The sequence below is a fragment of the Schistocerca piceifrons genome, chromosome 1 (genome assembly GCF_021461385.2).
Source record: "Schistocerca piceifrons isolate TAMUIC-IGC-003096 chromosome 1, iqSchPice1.1, whole genome shotgun sequence".
Classification (NCBI taxonomy): domain Eukaryota; kingdom Metazoa; phylum Arthropoda; class Insecta; order Orthoptera; family Acrididae; genus Schistocerca; species Schistocerca piceifrons.
Genome location: NC_060138.1, coordinates 1,187,844,139 through 1,187,863,320, shown reverse-complemented (window position 1 = coordinate 1,187,863,320; position 19,182 = coordinate 1,187,844,139). Strand labels below are relative to the sequence as shown.

At 40.8% G+C, this 19,182-nt stretch overlaps 1 protein-coding gene and 1 pseudogene across 1 annotated transcript in view; both read left to right on the top strand.

The window, feature by feature from the left end:
• The window catches only part of LOC124802398, a 183,154-nt gene that overhangs the window by 37,349 nt on the left and 126,623 nt on the right, over positions 1-19,182 (top strand). The window lies entirely within an intron of this gene.
• Positions 975-1,091, top strand: LOC124723065 (annotated as a pseudogene).

Here is a 19,182-nt window from a genome sequence, read left to right as displayed (position 1 = left end):
AAAATATTGTAAATCGCTGGGTAATATCCAACAGAACTTTACTTAAATATATCGATTGCAACGACTAAATGGCAGCAGCTGTACTGTTGAATATCCTTGGTATGGAGAAACTCTGACGCTTTGAGGGCAGAGAGGAAGCAGAAGAACTTGAGTCATGAAAGTTCAGAAGTGTTTGCCGGGCGCTCCCGTAGACGCGGTGTGCAGCTATGATTGCGCCAGTATACGCGCACCAAAGTCGTTAACCCCTGAGTATTGAGGCTGGAGAGGCGGAGGAAGCTGCGTTCTAAGTATTGCCTGTCCCGTAATTATCCGTGGCTCTAGAGACAGCTCGTGGTTATCAACCAGCACCAACATCGACAGTTTAGCATTGTCGTTGGATACATTCTTCGTCATCCGCACAGCTACAATATCGTAAGACTGTCAAGTGAAAAATTGTAATCTTATACAGCCATTACGAAAAGGCATTTGTTTCACAAAGTAAGACTAACCTGAAAAATAACCTGCAATGGTTGACATTTGTAGGGCAACTTTATTGTCATTGTCCTGAGACATTACTACCAAGCAAGGTCTCTTTCCTACCCAGTCGTAAAATTATGAAAACTGATTAACATTTCTGTGACAGTTTTGTGTGTTTGCTAATAACCAGTTTCAGTCTAAATTTTCTGCCTCAGTAACTGTTCATTCTTGTACTGCATAACAGAGGCATAAGTAATCTGCAGTTTTGAGTATTAACTTAATTTACGTAAAGTAAAGTAAAATTTCACTGGCAAAACTAATAACCAAACATACAGCTCAAATTAAGAGAGCACAATTTCATTTATTCTGTATTTCGCTTAGCAAGTGACTTCTGCCGACTTGGTATGTATTTTATTGTTGTTATATTGAAAGTAAAATCATTTGTTTATTTGCTTAAAGGGAATTCAATTTAGTCTTTCAGTAATCAGAAGTAAATTGCCTGCCCTTTTCTAAATTTTGGCAACGGCCTTGCCGCAGTGGATGCACCGGTTCCCGTGAGATCACTGAAGTTAAGCGCTGTTGGGCGAAGCCGGCAATTGGATGGGTGACCATCCTGTCGCCATGCGCTGTTGCCATTTTTCGGGGTGCACTCAACCTCATGATGCCAAATGAGGAGCTACTCGACCGAATAGTAGCGGCTTCGATCAAGAATGCCATCATAACGGCCGGGAGAGCGGCGTGCTGACCCCACGCCCCTCCTATCCGCATCCTCCTCTGAGGATGACACGGCGGCCGGATGGTCCCGGTAGGCCACTCGTAGCCTGAAGACGGAGTGGGGTTTCTAAATCTTGCGTTACTTTACGCTGACGTTACTGAAACTAATTTTTTATACATAACAAAGAGTTTTACTTACACTTATTTAACAAGCAACTCCATTTAATTTTACTTTTTACACTTAGTATTTCAGAATAAAAAACTGCAAGCTCAGTGCTTTCTGATCCACTTACTTTCTTGTTAAATTTTCTGCTGTGGAAAAGCGTGACAAACGTCTGTTGCCACGTCACTGTTTATTTGCCTAAATTTCTTTGACATTCCCTTTCTTAAGATCCTGAAGATTTCATTGCTCTCGCTGGCTAGCCACCGCTTAAGTATCCCCTTTTAAGCTAATAAGTGTTTTCTTTGTATTATCAGTATTTTTTGTGGTAAATATTACGTGGTGCCACTTTCCACCTGCTTCAGAAATATCATCGGAATTTAGATTAGGTTTTGAATAGATTCTTCCTTCAGAAGGGTTTGTGGTACACTTCCCTCCAACTAAGCCGTGTTATTTTCCTTCGGTAACAACAGTGTTACTTATGTAAAATTTCGTTAGACATATGCGATCACGGTCAGTTATATCGCAGTCAAATAGGCCAATTAGGAAGGGGAAGGTTACAGGTGTCACGGGTATCATACGCGTATTGGGGTGGCAATCACTGAAGTAAAGGTGTTTCTTGTTGCGGCAGGATCTTACTACGAAATTTCAGTCTGAAACATTCTCCTGAGAATGTTAAAGTATTTTGTTGGCGCCTTGTCCATAAAGAAAAAAGATCATCATCACAAAACAAGAGAAACCAGATATCGCAAGGAGAGATCTAAGTACTCGTTTTCCCAACTAGCTATTCGAGAATGGAACGGTAGAGAAATAGCTTGAAGGCGGTTCGACCACCAACTCCCTGCGAAGCACAGTTGTGAATTGCTGAGAACTCATATAGATGTCGATGTAGGTGCAGAACCCGCGTTCCTCTGCCGACATTTGTTTCCGCTGCTGCTTCTGTCACCCTTCAGATCACATATTCCTACTATTTAGGCACCACATTGAGACTGTTTAACTGAGTGCTATAGGCACCAGGAGCGAGGGGGCCCTTAGACATTCGTTAGTTAATCGAAGATCTTCTTGGTTGTTGTTTGCTAATTGTTGTGACAGGAAAATTACCCTGAATTAAGTTGGCAACTCGTAATTACGACCGCAACATGAACATCTAATCCTCTGTGCCGCTTGTAGCGTAATCTTCCACGTTCTACTGCCATGTGCCATTATTAAACAGTATCACCCTCTCTCACTCTCAATTACATGTCTCATTTCTTTATTTTGTACAGATGCTCTAATTAGATACATGCGGGAATTTTCTTGATTTCCCGTTGTCTCCATTATTCAGTCGTCTGAGCTTCATTACTGATGGTTTTGTAGATATTCATCAACTGCCTTCAGAACGATTCTTCTACCACCAATGTGCATCTACTGCTACAACAGCGATATACGTATATATACACATTCCCTCTCCTCCGCATAGTGCCTAGTGGTGTGTATATGTGAACGTAGGTGTAGTTATATCAGGTGTATAAGTATGAAACCGAAATTTCCCTACAGATGGTGCTAACTGTCAGTGTAGGGCCCGTGAGACCGCGTCTGTAGCTGCATCTGCTTCCTGTAACGGCTGACGTTAAATGTTAACACACAGTAACCCAAGTTCCACACACCGGGTATCTGTTTCAAACCCGTAAAGATGTCGAGTTTTGTGCCTACGAACTACGATTTTGCGGACAGCATTTCTTTCCTGTTATGATTTGAAGAAAACTGCTGCAGAACCGCATCGAATGCTTGTCAAAACTTTCGGCTAACATGCTTTTGGGAAAACACTGTTTTTCGAGTGGTTCAAAAAATCAAAAATTGGTTACTTTATCGTGTGAAACGACGAGCCCGTAAAACCACCGAGCAAGTTCGAAGACAACGATATGCAGTCGCTACAGGATGAAGATGATACTAAAACTCAAAAGAAACTCGCGGAACAATTGAATGTGACGCAGAAAGCCGTTTCTCTTCCGTTGAAAGCTATTGGGAAGATTCAGAAAGTGGGAAGCGGGTTCCACATGGGCTTGTGAAATGCAGCTCGCCAGATACAAAAGAAAATCCTTACTCCATCGAATACTGACAATTGAAGTGAAATGAATATAGTTTGAGAATCCTAAGCGTTGTAAATCACCGATGAATCCAGGCAAACCATCGACATCCACATTCACTGCAAGACCAACTTGATATGGAAATAAGACAATGCTCTGTGTTTGGAAGGATAAGAAGGATGTCATCTATTATGAGCTGCTAAAACCTGGCGAAACCGTTAACACTGGTCGCTACCAAGAGCAAATGGTAGATTTAAGTCAAGCATTACGTGATAAACGACGGGAATATGGAAAAAGACAACACAAAGTCATATTGCTCCATGATAATCCCCCATCACATGCAGCAAAACGGGTCAGGGAAACGGTTGTGGCGTTCAGCTGGGAAATAGTAGGCCATGCGGCTTATTCTCCAGACTCGCCTCCGTCCGATTATCATCTACCTGCATCACTGGGACTCGCTCTCGCTGAACAACGCTTCAGTTTGTATGAAAATGTACGAAAATGGCTCGCTGACTGGTTCGCTTCAAAGGAAGAACTGTTTTTTGGGCGTGGAATTCATAGCCTGCCGAGGTGGGAGACATTTATAAAAAGCAGTTGAGATTATTTTGAATAAAATATTGTTTATCAGTTTCAAACAACAGACGTGTAATTATTCCAACTAAATTCCGGTTTCATAATTATGCACCTGATAACGGATGTTTTTTGAGTATGCAGAGCTCCTTCCAGGTTTCATTTCTAGATTTGGTTCATGTATTGTTGTATTTCCTTCTATACGCTGTTACTCTATCGATAACGTATTCTGAGTCTGTTTCATTGAACGGTTTCAAACGTTATAGGCCATTTTCATAATTCTATAGCCTGGAATAATGGCTTATAATTTCAATGCAGCCGACATGATAAATATTACTCTGTAGCCAATAGAGATCCTATGTGGGTCATAGTTAGTTGATACTGCTTGTAATCACAGGGGTTACCAAAATGCTTTACGTTTCAACTCGTCGTATTTCTCATTGGTGTTATGCAGGCCCATAAAAAGTCACGAAATATAATTAAAACATATATTTTCAAACATCTTTAATTCAGCCCACAAACACAAAATGAGGCTTGAGCGTGCGGCGTACGCATTTTACTGGAAAGAAGAATTGCTCACATCGTGGAAGGTTTGTTTAGGATTCGCACAACTCTTCCAGCGGGTTTACAAGTATACGGTTCACAGAATTTGCTTCGAACGCCATACTATCGACCTGAGAATGACATGTCACCGATATTAGTGTCCAATTCAAATGCAAACAGCGGTAAATTTGAACAAATGCATCAGATGGTGCGGAAATTTAACTTCAACGAAAATTGTTCACAGTAAACATACACGTATTGCTCTGCGCGATAGGTGATAGGCTAGTACCCGATAACGACTGGATTTCTCGACGCCTGATAACAGTACAATGAAATAAATTCGAATCGTCAACATGTAAGGTCGTGGCGATGGTTTTTGGGATCTGTAACGTATTCTGTTGGTGTCTTTTGCGTCAAAATGTACATGGAGATTAATCTCGTGCTGCTCCATCAAATTTCTGGCGTCCGGTATAAATCCCACTATTTCTTCAGAGTGAGCCAAACATGAAGAGGATCGACGTTGTTTCAGTTATACACTGGATGATAATTTAAGAGTAGTGTTCCGCTCTCTAGTTCGCCACCGGATCCCGCTGCAATGAGGCAGCAATAAGCTGATACACGCAATGGAAGTGGATGCAACCATCGTTGTCGTGTTCAGTAACAATAAGTTTATTTACAGTGGTCACTATTTTGAGATATTTTTAACCATCTGAACCATTTGTAACACAGGGGTTGTACCAAGTCTACGAGTACATGCGTGTATAAAGTGGAAGTAGAGAACATTCTGAAAATTTTTTATGGGTTTGTAACTTGAGGCGGGAGGAAATCTTTCTTTCAGCAAAAACAAAAACCCCCGCTTTTCGATATACACTCAACTGTTTCGAAGAAAAGTCAAATACCAGGACAGAGATATGTGATTACAATGAAATTTGGAGCATGTTATTTCAAATTGCTCAAACCACAGCCAAATTTCCACATTTTCCAAAAACTAACCCGTACTGGCTGTAGAACACATTTATATTAGGTCAAGACCAGTTTCGCGTCAATAGAAGATGCATTTCCAGGTGATAAAGACACTTTTTAAAAAGTCGTCGCCGAAATGTAGCTGCCCTACAGCCACTCCTCGTCACACAGTCAAAGTTGCAAACAAACAGCGCGCTAAAGGCGGTAGTCCGTATTTTAAACCAAGGGAACTACCACTTATAGCGGGTCACTTGTTTACAACTTGAGTGAATAACGGGAAGAGGCTCTAAGACAGTTACCATTTGGCGATGACTTGTTAAAAAGAATCTTTATTACCTGAGGATGCTTCTTCTCGTGCCACGAAAAACCGGTCGTGACTTTTAAAAGGACTACTCTAAAGCCAGTGCCGACTGTTTATTTGCAAACAATGAAATTTATTCCACCTATTACGGACATGACACTAGACTTGTACGCGCGCTGTGTCTGTGGAAATTCAGTACGGAGTTTCGTCACCAAGAACTACACTCAGAGCCGCTAGAGGTCCTGGCATAGAATCAAGGAGCGCATGAATATACTACCGGGGAATACTCTGCCACGCGGTTTGTAGGCGCGTCCACAAAACATCGACTGTGGTTACAGGAGTACCTGAACGGAAGACTTGCTGACTGACCATATCTCAGACATGTTCAATGTGCGACATGTCAGGCTAACGGGCGGGCCAGGGAAGCAGTGGTACTCGTCGTCCTTCGAAGAAGGCTCGCAAGTTTCTCGGCACTTGCGGCCGTACGTTGTCCCGTTGAAATATCGCATATGGAAGTGCCTGCAGGAGGGGCAGTGCCTCGGCTGTAAAACCTTCCTGATTTACCAGTAGCTGTTCATATCTCTCTCAAGACGTAGGAGGAGAGATTGCATGTTATAGGCGTCCCAAACCATTATCTCAGCGTTAAGATGATTCTTGTTATATTGTTGATTGCGGTTAGTTAAACTTATGGGTTGACTTTTTTGGTTTCGTAAACATTTTTTAATCTATTATTAGTTTTATGTTGTAATTTTAAGTACTGACACGTTCCATAACCTGGGAGATTTGCTCCTCAATTTGGTCCTACGAAACTTGGCGTGTGAATAAAAAAAAAAGTAAATCAAAATAAATGTCCGCTGTAACGTTCAAGTCTCAGCACGATTGGGTTCACCGAAGGAAGGAAGGAAAATTGGGTTCAGCGTCCTGTCGACAATTAAGTCGTTACAGGCGAAGTACGAGCTCGGATATTGTCAAGGATGGGGAAGGATATCGGTCGTGCGCTTTCAAAGGAACCATCCCGCCATTTGCCAGGAGCGATTAGGGTAAATTACGGAAAACTTAGATCTGGATGGCCGGATGGCCTGAATGCGAGTCTAGTATGCTAACCACTGCACCACCTCGTTAGGTGACTGCGTTCGGCACAGCGGCGTCAAACGCGCAAATACACTACCGGCCATTAAAATTGCTACACCACGAAGATTACGTGCTACAGACGTGAAATTTAACCGACAGGAAGAAGACGCTGTGATATGCAAATGATTAGCTTTTCAGAGCGTTCACACAAGGTTGGCGCCGGTGGCGACACTAGAACGTGCTGACATAAGGAAAGTTTCCAACCGATTTCTCATACACAAACAGCAGTTTACCGGCATTGCCTAGTGAAACGTTGTTCTGAAGTTTCGTGTAAGGAGGAGAAATGCTTACCATCAAGTTTCCGACTTCGATAAAGGTCGGATTGTAGCCTATCGCGATTGCGGGTTATCGTATCGCGACATTGCTGCTCGCCTTGATCGAGATCCAATGACTGTTAGCAGAATATGGAATTGGTGGGTTCAGGAGGCTAATACGGAACGCCGTGCTGGATCCCAAGGGGCTCCAATAACTAGCATTAGAGACGACAGGCATCTTATCTGCATGGCTGTAACGGATCGTTCTGCCACGTCTCGACGACGTTTGCTGCAGCATGGACTATCAGCTCGGAGACCATGCCTGCGGTTACCATTGACTCTGCCTCACAGATAGGAGCGCCTGCGATGGTGTACTCAATGACGAACCTGGGTGCACGAATGGCAAAACATAATTTTTTCGGATGAATCTAGATTCAGTTTACAGCATTATGATGGTCGTATCCGTGTTTGGCGACATCGCGGTGAACGCACATTGGAAGCGTGTGTTCGTCATCGCCATACTGGCGTATCACCCGGCGTGATGGTATGGGGTGCCATTGGTTACACGGCTCGGTCACCTCTTGTTCGCACTGACGGCACTTTGAACATTGGACGTTACATTTCAGATGTGTTACGACCCGTGGCTCTATCCTTCATTCGATCCCTACGGAGCCCTACATTTCTGCAGGATAATGCACGACCGTATGTTGCAGGTCCTGTACCGGCCTTTCTAGATACAGCAAATGTTCGACTGCTGCCCCGGCCAGCACATTCTCCAGATCTCTGACCAATTGAGAACGTCTGGTCAATGGTGGCCGAGCAACTGGCTTGTCACAATACGCCAGTCACTACTCTTGATGAACTGTGCTATAGTGTTAAAGCTGCATGGGCAGCTGTAACAGTACACGCCGTCGAAGCTCTGTTTGACTCAATGCCCAGGCGTATAAAGGCCGTTATTACGGCCAAAGGTGGTTGTTCTGGGTCTGATTTCTCAGGATTTATGCTCCCAAATTGCGTGAAAAGGTAATCACATCTCAGTTCTAGTATAATACATTTGTCCAATGAATACCCGTTTATTATCTACATTTCTTCTTGGTGTAGCAATTGTAATGGCCAGTATTGTAGCTACCACTGTAAGACAAGTTGAAGCGGTATTCGTCCGAAAACACTACATTTTGCCACTCAGCACGACAGTGTCGGTGTTCACGTGTCCATTGCTCTCTGCGGCGTTGGGGTGATCTGGTCAATGGAAGACGAAGCAAAAGCTTGCGTGCCACCAGTCCAGCCAGTTGCAACAGCGTCGAACCGTCCACACAGACAATTCCACCCCGTTGAAGTGCTCCAAAGGTGCTTCAAAACTGTGGGCCAACCCGTTCTGTCCGTTAAGGCAAAGCGACAGGATGGCGGTTATCTCTTGCTGTGGTCACACTTTGTCACCCGGTACCCATTCGGCTCTACGTAGGGCCATCTTCTCTCGGATAGTTCCACAAACATCTCACTGTTGAAACAGGTGCACCGTACCAGTCGCAATGTCACGGAACGAAAGACACGTCTCTTGGAGACCAATCCTTCCGCTCGTTCGAACGCATTCGTATGCCGATTTTCCACACTGTGTTGTTGGGAAGCCATAGTGGCACTTAGCTAAACATTTCCTCTTCTTATGGTGGCTCCGCACCAACTGATCGTCCCGTTACACTGACCTGTCCGATCACACAACAGAGGGTGCTGCTGAGACTACGTTGACGCCACATCTTTGCCATTTAAATCACTTATTACCGCTCCGTTGTTCTACACATCGTGTTATTGTGGCGTGTTGCAGACCACTGCTTCTGAGTGTTCCGCTTCTTGCCGACAATAGTGTATTTACGAGAATATCAAACAGTAGGTCAAACGTTTTTATGGGAGGTTAAGCAACCTTTATTGAATGCTGCACTACACTTCAAACTGACACATCTATGACACTATTTTTCAACGTGGTCGTCAATTCTCTGCAAACAATAGTCGAAACCTCCTATCAAAGCTTGTAACTTGTTTTCTGAAGTCTCCGTGTATACGGAATTCCTTTTCCTTTGCGTGGAATCTCCGTTGTTTGTAGAAGATATTACCAACTTGCCTGAATCCTCTGCGAACCACGTCCATCAATTAGTATAAACACGAGTTCTCGAATGGCTTCATTTTGATTTCGTACAAAACATTTTTGTTGTTCTTATAGGGTTCACGAGGATTCGTTTAAACTCCCGTTTGCAGTTGAGTATTAATATTTACGCAACAGAAAGATACACACGGAATTGTGAAGGGGAGCTCACACTGTAGGCCAGCGATGCTACTGAAAGCGAGTTCAGCAAAAATAAACATCACCCGATAACAGACATTGTCATTTCAAGTTTTGTTCTTAAAATATACTTCGCTTGCTATTTACGAAATTCAGCACAAGAGTCTCAGACAGGCGATTTTTCCTGGTCGTTTGTCTGGTCTCAAAATTTACAAGAAAAGGCGTACGATCTCTATTTTTTTCGGGAGGCAGTGGCGCAGCTAAGGTATTTCACTTCTCTTTTGCTTCGCTGCTGTTATTTCTGTCGCAGAACAACACGTTGGTACGTGAAGAATGTATCAGGAGGTTTTTCCTCATCGCAGTACGCGAACTCCAGCTTAAATGGTGTATTATGAATTTCAAGAGAAAGAAATACTGGAACAATACATTCGACTCGAAATGAAAGTCAGTGTTTGTTACGAATAAACTGGTAATTTATTGCGGTGGCACACTGGCTGATAATCTTGTAAGGGAAAAAAGAGATATTAATATTATGAACCATATTCTTTATCTAGAGTGCGGATCGAAATTACTGTTGTAGAAGAATCTGACTCAATAAGAACTTACAAAACATGATGAACAGTTGTCAACAAATAGACGCAGTTTTCACAGAATGGGATATTTTTAATAAGAAATACTGTAATACCAAAAAGTTACATTTTCCACAGACAGATGTTATTTCAGTAGAGTCAGTATCTCATTTCATTCCAGTATCTCATTTATCTATGTAGTACATTGCACAGCAGTAGGTTCTCACATTTTCAACAGACTTACAAGCCAATATACAACCCGACCGTTTACGAATATCGTTGCATAATGCTATAAAGTTATTATAAAGAGCAGCAGCTACATAAAGACCAAGGCGGTAATGACTAAATGGTGAAAGAAGAAACGTGCCACGTTGAAGATTACTGTATTGGATGTATCAACTCTACGAAACACTGGCAGTAGAAAGAAAAATTACTAGGAGAAGTTGGAATCACGTAGAAGCGGAATTGTTGGAGTACAGCTACAATGAAAAACATACAATGTCAAGACGTCGCACACACGAATACAAACGAAAGTGGTGAAACAGCTCACATAATGTGTAGCACAACCACGTGTCAAAAATAATGTCTGCCCATCAGTCAGATGACGAATATCACTGGGATTAACAACGAAAGATGAAATGACCATTAACGTAAGTAAGAAGTTCAAGTAACAAGAATCACAGCGAATTATAATCATGAGGTAGAGGGTGGAAGAAATATAAAGAAAAGTAAGAGAATATTGATGTACTATGCAGAAAGAGAAAGCGATGAAACGTTCAGACATATGTGTAAGAAGGAATCAATATTATTCAGGATTAACGTTTTGCGATTTGGCGATAGATCAACGGCAACGGAACTCAGAGTTGGTACAGATTGCGGGACTGAGCCATTTTTGTATTCTCTTTCACTGGTTTGGGTAAATCATAGAAAATGTCAGCGTTGACATATCGGGATATGAACCATGCAACTAGGGAAGAGTTGAGCGTACGGTTCTTCATACCTTGGCCTGTCTGAAGAGCACTTCGATAAAAGATAGATCGTGGTGAAATACAAATATGAAAGCATTGCGAAAATTAAGGGTACATCTCGAATGGAAAATTCGGTATGGGTTGCAGTTCTTTGCGAAATGTAGAACCGAAAAACGAAAAGATGTAGTGTAAGGGGGAATTAGCAGAGATGGAAAGCATCTGGCAGTGGACAACCCTCTAGCTTCATGTTACTACATAAATGGAAGACTGTATAATTGAATATTTACTTAGAGCAAAATAGGAAAAGGTGTTCATATGCAGGGTGATCAAAAAGTCAATATAAATTTGAAAACTGAAAAAATCACGGAATAATGTATATAGAGAGTTAAAAATTTCACACATGCATGGAATGACATGGAGTTTTATTAGAACAAAAAAAAATAAAAATTAAAATACAAACGTTCAAAAAAATGTCCGAGACATGGCGCTTCATCTGATCAGAATAGCAATAATTAGCATAACAAAATAAGACAAAGCAAACATGATGTTCTTTACAGGAAATGCTCAATATGTCCACCATCATTCCTCAACAATAACTGTAGTCGAGCAATAATGTTGTGAACAGCACTGTAAAGCGTGTCCGGAGTTATGGTGAGGCATTGGCGTCGCATGTTGTCTTTCAGCATCCCTACAGATGTCGGTCGATCATGATACGTTTGCGACTTCAGGTAACCATAAAGCCAATAACCGCACGGACTGAGGTCTGGGGACATGGGAGGCCAAGAATGACGATAGTGGCGGCTGAGCACACGATCATCACCAAACGATGCGCGGAAGAGATCTTTCACGCGGCTAGCAATACTTTGTTTTTTTTGCGTTCTAATAAAACCGCATGTCATTCCAAGCATGTGTGTCAATTTTTACCTCTCTATCCACATTATTCCGTGGTTTATTAAGGTTTCAAATTTATACTGACTTTTTGATCACCCGGTATATAACGTGTTACTTGTTACCGAGTAGCACGAAAGCGTATCACAGCTATCAGCATTAGAATGATGTTACTACCCTTTTTGCTGCTCCTATTTTTTACACTGTCCTCCGCTCATCTGATACTATCCACAGCAACCAAGAACCGAAACTCTCAGACTCAACCAGAATGTGACTCTTTCGTGACGGATATTTGGAACCACCCTACTGAAAAATGTGTGGCGAAGGATTCTCATTGGGAACACGAAGGTCGAGGTTGTGGCTGAAGCGATACTAGCTCAAGCCGTTCCATCCACTTACGGCTTCTGCCTATCCCGGTAGAAAGCATATTTTTCTTAGTAACGCGTAGGTAAGAAATCCTTCAGCCTTGAGGAGAGACGTTCATCACGTAATGTGCGAGGATGGATCTTTCAATGTACAATAAAATCCATTCAGTTGAGGTAATGGTGGTACATAACGCCAGTGAAGAGCCCCATACGATAACTCATCATTAATAATCTGATTTTGCTTAGTATGAAGTAGATAACAAGCTGCGTTTATTGTTCAGCTCACGACCCGTTTCCGAGGATTACGCATCAAATTGAATGAAAACTTTGCGAACAAAAAGTCAGAAGTTGAAAATATTTTTAATAATCATTTTCTGAATTTGTGGATATAGTAGGATCCAGGTGTTCATTGGAAGATGCTAGGCTGTTAATGGAAGAGGCCATGCCTATGCAATTTGATACAATTGAAATCTCACCCACTTCTCCCTCTGAAATTAGGAAAATAATAAACTTGCTTAAAAGCAAAAACTCACATGGAATTGATGGCATTTCCAGCAAAATACTAAAAGCTTGTTCTCAACAGATAAGTAAGATTCTCAGCCACCTGTGTAATAGCTCTCTGGAACAGGGCAATTTCCCTGATAGACTTAAATATGCTATTGTTATACCTTTGCATAAAAAGGGGGATAGATCTGATGTCAACAATTACCGTCCGATCTCCCTTCTAACAGCTTTATCCAAAATTTTTGAGAAAGTAATGTATTCAAGAGTAGCTTCACATATCTGTAAAATTGAAGTACTAACAAAATGTCAGTTTGGTTTCCAGAAAGGTTTTTCAACAGAAAATGTCATATATGCTTTCACCAGTCAAATTTTGAATGATATGAATAACCGAACACCACCCATTGGGATTTTTTGTGATCTTTCAAAGGCTTTTGATTGTGTAAATCATGAAATTCTGCTAGACGAGCTCAAGTATTGTGGCATGAGTGGGACAGTGCACAAATGGTTTAATTCGTACCTAACTGGAAGAGTGCAGAAAGTTGAAATAAGTAGTTCTCATAACATGCAAAGATCAGCACATTCCTCAAACTGGGGAACTATCAAGAATGGGGTTTCACAAGGGTCAGTCTTGGGTCCTTTGTTGTTCTTATTATATATTAATGACTTGCCATTCTATATTCATGAAGAGGCAAAGTTAGTTCTCTTTGCTGATGATACAAGTATAGTAATCACACCTGACAAACAAGAATTAACTGATGAAATTGTCAATACTGTATTTCAGAAAATTACTAAGTGGTTCCTTGTAAACGGACTCTCACTGAATTTTGATAAGACACAGTACATACAGTTCCGTACAGTATGATGCCATTAATAAATATAGACCTTAATCAGATGCATATAGCTAAGGTAGAATATTCCAAATTTTTAGGTGTGTCCATTGATGAGAGATTAAATTGGAAGAAACACATTGATGATCTGCTGAAACGTTTGAGTTCAGCTACTTATGCAATAAGGGTCATTGCAAATTTTGGTGATAAACATCTAAGTAAATTAGCTTACTACGCCAATTTTCACTCATTGCTTTCATATGGCATCATATTTTGGGGTAATTCATCACTGAGGAATAAAGTATTTATTGCACAAAAGCGTGTAATCAGAATAATAGCTGGAGTCCACCCAAGATCATCCTGCAGACATTTATTTAAGGATCTAGGGATATTCACAGTAGCTTCTCAGTATATATACTCTCTTATGAAATTTGTTATTAACAACCAAACCCAATTCAAAAGTAATAGCAGTGTGCATAACTACAATACTAGGAGAAAGGATGCTCTTCACTATTCAAGATTAAATCTAACTTTGGCACAGAAAGGGGTGAATTATACTGCCACTAAAGTCTTTGGTCACTTACCAAGTAGTACTAAAAGTTGGACATATAACCAACAAGTATTTAAGAAGAAATTAAAAGAATTTCTGAATGACAACTACTTCTACTCCACAGAGGAATTTTTAGATATAAATTAAGAAAAAATATTAAAAAAATAAAAATAAAAATAAAAAATAAAGAAAAACAAAAAAACACAAAAAAATAAAGTTGTTATATTAACTTAAGTATGTTGTTAAATTAATCTAATTATGTCATGTATTGGAAAATTCGACTCGTTCCACATCATTACGAAATATCGTATTAATGATCCATGGAACTTGTATTAATCTAATCTAATCTAATCTAATCTCAGCAGGATGCGGTTCAGATAAAAAGGCATAGACACTTTCTAGTTATTTAGGCAGTTGGTTGCATGTTCCATGGATTATTTTGAAAGACAAATCGTAATGATGTGGAACGAGTCATTTTTACATTCACATGACAAATTAATTTGTACATGCCGCTACATTCTGAACATTTCAATGTTTTCTCTTAACCTTTTTAAAGACAAAAGATGTACACATGTGAGTTAGTAATTCCTACCCATCGTCGCCTACTCATTACGATAATAGAATCCTTCCACGAAATACAAGGAACTGTCAAAGAGAAAATTCCTGAGTTTGTTATAAGATTTTACCTTGCTACCTCTCACACATTTTATATCAGTGCGTATGTGATCAAAACTACTTGTTGCAAAATTGTGCACCTCTTGTGCTAAACACAACCTTAATGTGGAGCAATGAATATCAGTTTTCATTCCGGTATTGTAATTATGTACCTCACTGTTCCTTTTGAACCATAGTGGGTTACTTACAACAAACTTCAAGAAGGAATAAATATACAGGGAAGCAGTAGTCAAAATGTTCAACTCATTAAACAGATGTCTACAAGCTGATTGTTGCTGAGTATTATATATTACTCTTACAGCACGTTTTTGCACGATCTACATCTACATCTACATCCGTACTCCGCAAGCCACCTGACGGTGTGTGGCGGAGGGTACCTTGAGTACCTCTATCGGTTCTCCCTACTATTCCAGTCTCGTAATGTTCTTGGTAAGAAGGATTGTCGGTACGCCTCTGTGTGGGCTCTAATCTCACTGATTTTATAATCATGGTCTCTTCGCTAGATATACGTAGGAGGGAGCAATATACTGCCTTACTCCTCGGTGAAGGCATATTCTCGAAATAACACCAATAGCCCGTACCGAGCTACTAGCGTCTCTCCTGCAGTCTTCCACTGGAGTTTATCCATCATTTACGTAACGCTCTCGCGATTACTAAATGATTCTGTAACGAAGCGCACTGCTCTCCGTTGGATCCTCTCTATCTCTTCTATCAACCCTATGTGGTACGGATCCCACACTTCTGAGCAATATTCAAGCAGTGGGCGAACAATTGTACTTTAACCTATTTCCTTTGTTTTCGGATTGCATTGCCTTAGGAATCTTCCAATGAATCTCAGTTTGGCATCTGCTTTACCGACGATCAACTTTATATAATCATTCCATTTTAAATCACTCCTAATGCCTACTCCCAGATAATTTATGGAATTTACTGCTTCCAGTTGCTGACCTGCTATATTGTAGCTAAATGGTAAGGGATCTTTCTTTCTATTCGCAGCACATTGCACTTGTCTACATTGAGATTCAATTGCCATTTCCTGCACCATGCATCAATTCGCTGCAGGTACTCCTGCATTTCAGTACACCTTTCCATTGTTACAACCTTTCTATAAACCACAGTATCATCCGCAAAAAGCCTCAGTGAACTTCCGATGTCATCCACAAGGTCATTTATGTATATTGTGAATAGCAACGGTCCTACGACACTCCCCTGCGGCCCACGTGAAATCACTCTTACTTCGGAAGACTTCTCTCCACTGAGAATGACATGCTGCGTTCTGTTACCTAGGAACTCTTCAATCCAATCACACAATTGGTCTGATAGTCCATATGCTCTTGTTTCTTTCTTAAAGACGAGTTACCCCAGAACATTATTCCATTTGACATTAATAAATGAAAATATGTAAGCGAATTTTTCTTTGACCTAGATCTACAATGATTCTAAGCCTTAACGTGGCTGAAATGAATTGTTTTAAGAGTTTCAAATTTTTTTTCCAGTTCATATTTTCATCAATATGGACCCCTCAGATTTTTTAAGTTTCCACCCTGTTTATTATTTCCTCACCGTGTGTTACACATATCACTGATGTAGTAACATTAGATGTGCAGCACTGAATATGTTGTGTCTTTTAAAATCGAGGGTGAGACAGGTCTCAGAAAACCAGTCAATGATACTTTTAGATCTTTGTTTACCGTTTCTTCTATTTATGTACGCATGTTTGGATTGATTACAATACTAGTGTCATCCGCAAAAAGAAGTAATTCTGCTCGTTGTATACTGGACTAAAGATCGTTTGCATATATGAGGAACAGCAGTGGACCTAAGACTGAAACATCGGGAGCCCCATACGTGATTTCTTCCCACTCATAATTATGTCCCTGAATTTTATTGCTTCAATTGCTAAGTACAAATTTCTGCACTCTTTGGTTAGATATGACCTTACCCATTGGTTGCCTATAACAGCAGGCTCAAAAAACTTCAATTTTTGAAGTAGAATGCTGTGATTCTCATAATCAAATGCCTTGGGGAGGGAGTAGAAAATTCGAGCTGCTGCTATTTTATCATTTGATTCTTATAAAATCCGGTGGGTGAACGTGTGAATGGCATTCACAGTAGAGCAACCCTTTTGAAATCCAGACTGTGAGTTGCTAAGGATACTGTTGTTGCTAAGGTGAGATACTATTCTAGAATACATCATCTTCTCAAAAATTTTGGAGAATGATGTAAGCAGTGAAAGAGGTGAGTAGTTATTGACATCGTTCTTATCACCTATCTTAAAGAGGTATATTTCTGTCTCTCTGGAAAAATGCCTTGAGTAAATGATGCGTAACGTATTTCAGATAAGACTGGGATTATTTCATGGGAACAAATCTTCAGTACTCTACTAGAAGCACTATCAAAATCAGACGAGCTTTTATTTTTGAGAGAATGTATTAATTTCTTAATTTAGGAGGGAGATGTTGGTGATGATTGAATTTTATGGATGTTACATATTCACCATACTGGTGTGATTTTTCTCTTGAACTGTTTGTTCCTATGCTTTCTATTATATTTAAAAAATAATTATTAAACGCATTTTCTACCTGTGACTCATTATTTATAGCCCTTCCATTGTTCAATAGTGCTGTTGTTTTCTTCTGTGCCTGGCTGTCCTGTCTCTCGCTTCACTTCATTCCATATAGCCTTAAGTACACTATCGGAAGTTCTGATTATTTGCATGTTTCTTGTATTTTTTAATAACCTTTCTTAGTAATTTTGAGTAATTTTTGTAGTGTGCAACTACTACAGGATCCATACTTGTTCTTGCTAAAAGATACATATCCCTTTTCCTTCCACAAGATACTTATATACCTCTAGTGATACATGGTTTTTTACATGGCTGTTTAGTGTCCTTGCTGAATAGCTTATGCGGAAAGCTATTTTCATATAATGGTATGAATTAATCATGGAATATATAAATTTTATATTAACATTTGGTTCACTATAGACTACATTCCATGCAATCTCCTGTCAACTATTCTTGAACACATTTGTCCTGGAGTCATTAATCATTCTAACTGTTTTCCACTGAGAAGTATTCAAATTACGCTGCTGTATGTTATTTATCCTAATTGTGCAAGGTGATCAGAGAGGGCATTTGTTACTGGTTAAACAGTTATTTTCTTACTTTGAGATTCATCTAAGAAAACATTATCGGTTAGGGTCCTACAGTCTTTTCCCACCCGTGCACGAAAGTTTGTTATGGAGATCTAATTAGAGAATCCAAATAAGGTTTCCATATCATTTTCTTGTCAGAATCCCTTATGAAATCGCTGATATAAATCTGAATCTAAAATCTATGTACGACTTCTTCTGATCAACGTGAGGTATGATCTTACAGTGGTCACATGTTCCTCTCCCGGTAATTTTACGTCACACACACTTTCTATGCACTCAGCAAAGTAAAGATGCTGTTTTAGTTCGATTGCATGTGTGTTGGTTGGCGTTTACGCACCGTTGCTCTCGATGCTCACCTCCTCAATCGATGGAATTTGGAAATCCTCACTTTTTGGGTTCTGAGTTGTCCGGACAGTTTACAAACTTCAGCGTTTCAGATACAGTTCACTGTATTCTTGACCCCAAGCTTGCTGATAACGTACATATACCGCGTGACATCAGAAACTAAACAGCGGAAAATAAGACAGCCAGTCCAGAACAACACAGCCGAAATTCAGCAATTGATCTACAAGGTTTATTATGGAAGACTGCTGCACACGTGCTAGCATTTTAGCGGAGATGTCCGAGCAGGACCCAGTAATACGTAGTAGCATTTCATAGCGTGCAACAGGTATGTCCTGGTTGACAGCGTCATTCAGCTGTCCCCACAGAAAAAAGCCTGAAGGCGTCAAATCCGTGGAATGCGCCGGCCGATATACAGGTCCTCTGCGTCCAAACCAACGATTTGGAAAGTGTTCGTAAAGACACGCTGATACCACTGGCTCCTCCTAGTCTGAGAGAAACCTGTTCTAGCATTCGTAGAAGGTGGTCTGTTAGGAGGCTCCGATGCTTGTGCGTGTTGACCGCTCAGTCTATGTAAAACGGGCCTATCAGCTGATGGCTCATTGTCAAACACCACACGTTTACACTCCGTGGGCGCTGGCGTTCAAATGGTTGAAATGGCTCAGAGCACTATGGGACTTAACTTCTGAGGTCATCACTCCCCTAGACATAGAACTCTTTAAACCTAACTAACCTAAAGACATCATACACATACATGCCCGAGGCAGGATTCGAACCTGCGACCGTAGCGGTCGCGCGGTTCCAGACTGTAACGCATAAAACCCCTCGGCCACCCCGGCCGGTCGGCGCTGGCGTTCCAATGGGGTTTTCACCAGACGAATAGCGCACATTTTGGTGATTTACTTGGT